The sequence below is a fragment of the Micromys minutus genome, assembly GCF_963924665.1.
Source record: "Micromys minutus genome assembly, chromosome: X".
In the NCBI taxonomy this organism is placed as follows: Eukaryota; Metazoa; Chordata; class Mammalia; order Rodentia; family Muridae; genus Micromys; species Micromys minutus.
This window is the reverse complement of record NC_137970.1, coordinates 52,010,664-52,018,314: the sequence shown is the minus strand read 5'-3', so window position 1 is coordinate 52,018,314 and position 7,651 is coordinate 52,010,664.

The window sequence follows — 7,651 nt, the reverse complement described above, 5'->3', positions numbered from 1 at the left end:
ATCCCCTGTCCCTTATCCTCACGCTGAGCATTTGGACTCTCCTAATGGCTAGGGGACCACATGCACCAGCACCCCCTCTCAACCTCAGGTGGCAGAGCAGTGAAAGTATCCAACAAGGGGAGATGAATTAGTAAAGTAAGACTAACGCTTTTTAGTGCAGCTCAGAGCCAGGGACACTATATGGAGATTTAATATCTGACATGGCCCAAAACCCCTGCTGCCCAGACCAACATTTTTAGATGGAGCCTGAAGACACGCCCAGCACCAGGTAGGAACCTACTTTCTGGTAAGACTGACTTTCAAGCTAAATGACCACAAGATGTCACAGAGTAGAAAAAGGACCTGAGGACCTGATCCTAAACTTCTAGTCTCCCCCTTCCCTTCTTTCATTCAGGTCCCTCCCTCCCTCTGCCTCCCATGGCTCTTTTGTTCTGCCTTGTAAGTGTGATTCCAACATCCTTTGTTGGGCCTTCCTTTCTGTTTAACTTCTTTGTGTATCTGAGTACATACTATGCATGTCCTTTTGGGTCTGGTTTACTTCTTTTAGTATTAGGCAGAGGTCAGCGATGCTTAGAAAAGACTTGGAGGGAAAATTGAAGGCCTTGAAGGAGATAGAAACTCCAAATGAAGACCAACAGTGTCAACTAACTTGGACCCATGAAAGCTGTCAGAGACTTAGCCACCAAACAAAAAGTATACACTGGCTGGACTAAGGAACCCTGCACATATTTAGCAGAGGACTGCCTTGTTCTGCCTAAGTTGATGAAGATTTGCCTAATCCTGTAGAAAATTGATACACTTGGGTGGGCAAAGATACCTGGGTAGTGGAACCCACTCAGAGAAGGGGTCAGATAAGGAGAGGAATTCTGTAATGGAAGATCAGGAGGGGGGCTGTGTTTAGGATGTTCAGTAGAAGAGATATAATCTAATAGTAAAATGGAAGAACTTAGAATGTGTTTTTTCTAATAATTTTTTTAAATTTTTGGTCATTTGTGCCCTGGGCTAGCAAAATGCTCCAGATCTACTGGCCTCTGCTTCCTAAAGGGTGGGGGTATAGATGTGATGTGTGCCGCTACAGCTAACCTACAAAGGTTCTTGAACTGAAATGTATACTAAGTGAAATTTAAAGCATGATAGAAAGATTATGTAGTAGGACAGATTAAAACAGGAAATAAAAGGAGGAAGCTTTAAGACAAGTTACTTGGAAATACAGAATCAGATGATAAAGAAAGCTAGAAGACAAGAAGAAAGTATGGGAACTCAAAGACAGCATTAGAAGAATGTTAAGGAAAGCAAATTAGACAAGGATCCCAAAAGGGGAAAAAAACTTGTTCAGAAAGATAATGAGGGTATGGTAGAGAGATGGCTCAATACATTTTGCTGTTCTCACAGGGGGTGAGATGCTTTCACCTATTCACAACAGTCTGTTAACTCCAATTCCAAAACAGCCCTTTTCTGGCCTCCTCAACATGGCACACACAGTGGTACACAGATACACATGCAGGCAAAACAGGCATGAACATGTACTAAAATAAATCTTTTCAAAAGAGATTCAGAGTGGTAGCCAGAAGCTGGAAAGAACCTATATGTCCTTCAACAGAGGAATGGATACAGAAATTGTGGTATATTTACCAAATGGAGTATTACTACTCAGCTATTAGAAACAATGACTTCCTTGTTGCGCGCCCTACGTCTCGCCAGCAAGAAAGAAGCGCGACAACAGGATTCTTCTTCGAACAACCTTTATTGTACAGTACTCTTGAGCAGACACCATGTGGAAGAAAAGTGCACTGCCTATAAATGCCCAGGAGACTCGTGTTGCTACCTGATTGGTGTGCCCACCAGTATCTCATTAGCGTGCCCAAGAGCGAGCTGTGACGTGTGGTACATTCGCACAACATCTCTGTTTGCTGAAACATTGGCAGGAAGCCGACACCATGTATTGGTGAGGCACAAACGGCTTCCAACATCCCCCCTTTGTTTCTTAAATAAAACATGGCCGATCAACCATCAGGCTCTTGTTTGACCTTTAGGGTTCGAGACCATGATCAGCAATAATTTTAGGTAAGGCACCCGCCTGCGTGCAATGGGAACAAGCCCTGCAGGGTGCAAAGGCTGCCTATGTGTAAGACACCCATTCCTGGTGCAATGCCTCAAAGACTCAGGGTGCAAGGGCTATCCAGACACAGACCCATCACTTTTACTAAGCCAAACAGAGGGAGAGGTGCCTATTTCGAGTGCAGCAAGAGCTTGCACTATGACCACTTTGTCACGTTGTTGTTGGGTACGGAGTTTCCACACCATCCAGAGCAGAAACACAGTCCCTCTGCACAAAAGCATGCCAAAAACTACCTGATAAGGCAAAAGTTCTATTTTCCCCTAACCCTGCTATCTCAGTGTCACAAAGGAGGAAATAGTTTTGCATTATGGCGAATGGGCATCGGTATTGGAAACACCAACAGAATCCCCTATCGAGTTTCCGCTTGCATTGTCATGCAGGACAGGCTCATCAGAAGCAGGTGGAACAGCATCTTGTTCTGGTAGCACTCGACCTGTTAGACATTCTGGGATCCAAATCGGGCTTTCTTCTCCCTGTGGAAACACACAAATAGCTCCCCTGGATCGTATTAAAATAGGATCCAGGCCTTTCCAATCACCAGTGAGGACATCTTTCCATGTTACTAACTCTTTAGGTGGAACGGGCCATTTGTCCATGGTGCTTGGCAGCTGAATGGCCATGAGCATCCAAATTTTAAAAATTTAACGTAAGAAGTATAGTAGAAATGGCCATTTTGGGTGTAGGGGGAACCTCTTCAATTCCCCCTTTTTGTTTATTTCAATAAACATTTAGGGTGCGATGAGCGTGTTCAATGATGCCTTGACCCTGAGGATTATAAGGCAATCCTGTCAGATGTGAAACTCCCACGTGATGGAAAAATTGCTTGAATTTTGCTGAAGTATAGGCAGGACCATTCTCTGTTTTTAACACTTTAGGTATGCCCCATGCACTCCACGCTTTAAGACAATGAGTAATAATGTGAGAAGCCTCTTCTCCCGATAAAGGAGAAGCAAAAATGACTCCTGAACAGGTATCAATGGACACATGTAAAAGATACTGAGATAATTGTTTAGAATAATTTGCAGCTTTAGTAAAATTTTCATACTGAATACTGGTCACACATAATCTTGAGAACTTCCATTGGCAGCCCAGCTGGGAAACCTGCCACAGTATATCTATCTGTTCCTGAACCAGATCAATTTTCTAAGGTATTATTATAAACACTTCCTATATTAGGAGAAAAGGTAAAGAGGTCCTTAACTGCCCAACATACTCCCCGAGATTGGCAGCCAGTCCAAGGAGGCAGGGCTGAATCTCTTTTTCCTGTACAGAAAGGTGACCACTTAGGTTGGGCTGGAATAGACAAATTACCCTTTGGCTGGGAAATAGGCCAGCAACCGGCAATCCAGGTGGCATTAGCCTCCCCAGGTTTTTTGTATAATTAGCAGTGACTCCATAAGTTTGGACTGACTCTGCCAACTTTTTAACTTGCTTATGCTCGAGGGGGTGATAACTACGGACATCATTATCATCCTCGAACACGAGAAACATTTGCCTGATGGCATGGCGTGTCTCCGGTGAACAAAAGGAGAACTCGCACTTTCTCTCTGGATAAAGCGGAAGAGCAGAGGCTACCGCTGCTTTAAGAGCTTTCGGTTTCGCTACAGGAGTCCTCCACCCCAGATATCGGATATCGGTCCACCTCATATTCTGCTGCCTCCTCCTCTAATTCTTTCTCTTCAGACTCAAACAATTCATCCTCTAACTCATCTGCCAGCTCTAAAGCTTTTTGCTCTTTTAGCGGATACAAAGTATCCTCTCCGGGAAACTTGTACTTCGATTCCCGGGGCTGAATTCTTTCCTCTCCCAGCAATCATTCCGTAGGCGCTCCCGGCGGTCTTGCCGCCTTTCAGTTTTCTTTCACTTTCGTTTTGCATTGCAATCCATTTCTGACATATTCTGGACATGCCTCTCGGAGCCTACCTGTTTTAATTTTTGTTCCTTGCGCGCTCCCAATTTTATTCCGCTCCGTTTCTGACGTGCCCTCTTGGTACAGCGTGATAACTTTCTCTCTAACTAACTTTTACAGCGATATTGTTACAACAGTTACCATGAATGCAAGCACTAGCCCTTCTACTGCCTGAGAGAATCCAAAGAGGGACATGCCTCCGTTTTTGGCATGCTCTCTTGGCGCCCTGTAAAATCCAAAGAGGGACATGTCTCTCGGAGCTTACCTATTTAATTTACCTATTCACAGTTCTGAATCCACTTCAGCGGCCTGAAGATTCCCCTTGGCGCCAGCGATATTAAGGCTTCCCGGGTTCCGGCACCACTTGTCCCACGCCCTATGTTTCGCCAGCAAGAACTATGCTCGACAGCAGGATTCTTCTGCGAACAACCTTTATTGTACAGTACTCTTGAGCAGGGGACCACGTGGAAGAAAAGTGCACTGCTTATAAATGCCCAGGAGACTTGTGTCGCTACCTGATTGGTGCGCCCTCCAGTATCTCATTAGCGTGCCGGAGAGCGGGCTGTGACGTGTGTGATACATGCGCACAACAGCTCTGTTTGCTGAAACATCGGCAGGAGGCCGGCGCCATCTATTGGTGAGGCACAAACGGCTTCCAACACTTCCTGAAATTGCTAAGCAAATGGATGGAACTTGAAGCTATCATCCTGATTAAGGTAACCCTAGTCACAAAAGAAGACATATGGTATGCACTCAGTGATAAGAACATACTAGCCCCAGAAAGATCTGAATACCCAAGAAACAATTCACAGACATTAAGAACCTTAAAAAGAAGGAGGGCCAAAATTGGGATACCTCAGTCCTTCTTTGAAGGAAGAATAAAACCTTCACAGGAGGAAATGCAAAGTCAAATACAGGAACAGGTATTGAATAAAAGATCATTCAGAGGATGCCTTACCTGGGGATCCACCCCATATTCAGCCACCAAACCTAAGCACTATTGCTGATACCAAGAAGTACTTACTGGCAGAAACCAGATAGAGCTGCCTTGTCAAGGCCTCTGCCAGTGCCATAGAGATACAGCTAAGCATGCTTGCAGCTAACTATCAGATTGAACACAGGGACACCAATGAAGGTGCTGAAGAAACGATTGAAGGAGCTGAAAGTGATTGCAACCTCATGGGAAGAACAACATTATCAACCAACCAAACGCTCCAAAACTCCCATGGACTAAAACACCAAACATTGAGCACATCTTGCATCTGTACCTGAAGATAGTAGTGTCTGGCATCAATGTGAGAAGAGGCCTTTGATCCAGGGAGGGTACATTTTTCCATTGTAAGGGAATGCCAAGGCAATAGGGTGGAGAGGGGGATCAGTAGGGAGTGAACTTTGGGGAAGACAAGTGTAGGTGGAGGGGGAATGGTAGCTGAGTGGGGAAAAGGATAACATTTCAAATGTAAATACGGAGAGTATTTAATAATTTTTTAAAAATAAAAAAGTAAATCATTCATATTGAACAAAAAATCAAATGAAAAAAAAATAAATGTTCTCAGTCATTAAGGGACAAGAAAGTTTAGGACTTTTTTTTTTTAATGTCATTGTACTTTTTTTAAATGACTTTATTTTACAAAACAAATATAAATGAACAGATTTTAAATATTTTGTGCTTAAAATTATACATTTTTGTCAGTACAGTTTTTCAGATATTAAAATAATTTTTACATAAAACTATGTGAATATATTTTTTAGTCAGTATTTGATTTTTGAAAGGGCTTGACAGTATGCATTGAAAACCTAATAGTTACCATGAGCGTAAAGTACATGCAAAACAAAACGCAACATGGAAATAGTCAAAGTCTTCTTGTTTTTTAAATATATTTTTTTGTTTTCTTTATTTCTTGGACTTTATACAGTCTGTGAGTTGTTTCTGGGGGAGTGCAAACCTCTGGGGTTAGCATCCCAATATCAGTGACTGTATATTATGTCTGTTCTTTTGTGACTGGGTTATCTCACTCAGGATGATATTCTCTAGATGCAGCCATTTTCTTAAGAATTTGGTTAAGTCATTGTTTTTGGTGGCTGAGTAGTATTCCATTGTGTAAATGTACCACAATTTTTGTATCCATTCATCTTCTGAAGGACATCTGGGTTCTTTCCAGCTTCTGGCTATTATAAATAGAGCCACTATTAACATTGTGGTGCATATATCTTTGTTGTGTATTAAAGTGTCTCTGGGGTATATGCCAAGAAGTGGAATAGCTGGGTCTTCAGGTAGTACTATATCCAATTTTCTGAGGTATCGCCAGACTGATTTCCAGAGTGGTTGTATTAGTTTGCTACCCCACCAACAGTGGAGAAGTGTTCCTCTTTCTCGGCAGTCTCTCTAGGATCTGCTGTCATCTGATTTTTAGATTTGGCCAAACTGACTGGTGTGAGGTGGAATCTCAGGGTTGTTTTGATTTGCATTTCCTTGATGGCTAAGGATGTCGAGCACTTCCTCAGATGTTTCGCGGCCTTTCGGTGTTCCTCAACTGAAAACGTTTTGCTTAGCTCTGTACCCCATTTTTTAATAGGGTTATTTGATTCTCTGGTGTCTAGCTTTTTGAGTTCCTTGTATACCTTGGATATTAGGTCTCTATCTGATTTGGAGTTGGTAAAGATCTTTTCCCATTCTATTGGTTTCCGTTTTGTATTCTTGCCAATGTCCTTAGTCTTACAGAAACTTTGCAATCTCATTAAGTCCCATTTGTTAATCTTTAACCTTAGAGCTTGAGCCATTGGTGTTTTGTTCAGGAAATTTTCTCCTGTACCTATGTGTTCTAAGGTTTTTCCTACTTTCTCATCTAATAGTTTCAGTGTATCTGGTTTAATGTGGAGATCTTTGATCCAATTACACTTGAGCTTTGTACAATGAGATAAGAAAGGGTCTATTTTCATTCTTTTGCATGCTGAGTGCCAGTTGGACCAGCACCATATGTTGAATAGGCTGTCCTTTTTCCATTGAATGTTTACTGCTCCTTTGTCAAAATCAGGTGACCATATACATGAGGGCTCATTTCTGAATCTTCTATTCTATTCCATTGATCCACATGCCTATTTCTGTACCAGTACCATGCAGTTTTCAGCACAATTGCCTTGTAATATAGCTTGAGATCAGGGATAGTGATTCCAGCAGATGCTTTTTTGTTGTTGAGGATAGATTTAGCTATTCTAGGTCTTTTGTTATTCCAGTTGAAATTGCACATTGATCTTTCCAGTTCCATGAAGAACTGGGTTAGAATTTTGTTGGGGATTTCATTGAATCTGTAGATTGCTTTTGGTAGGATGGCCATTTTTAAGATGTTGATCTTTCCAATCCATGAACATGGGAGATCTTTCCATTTTCTGAGATCCTCCTCAATTTCTTTCTTTAGAGGTTTGAAGTTCTTGTCGTACAGGTACTTCACTTGCTTAGTTAGAGTCACACCAAGGTATTTCATAGTTTTGTGATGATTGTGAAGTGTACCTTTTCCCTAATTTCTTTCTCCACATGTTTGTCCTTTGAGTATAGGAAGGCTACTGATTTGTTCGAGTTAATTTTGTATCCAGCCACTTTGCTGAACTTGTTTATCAGCTGTAGA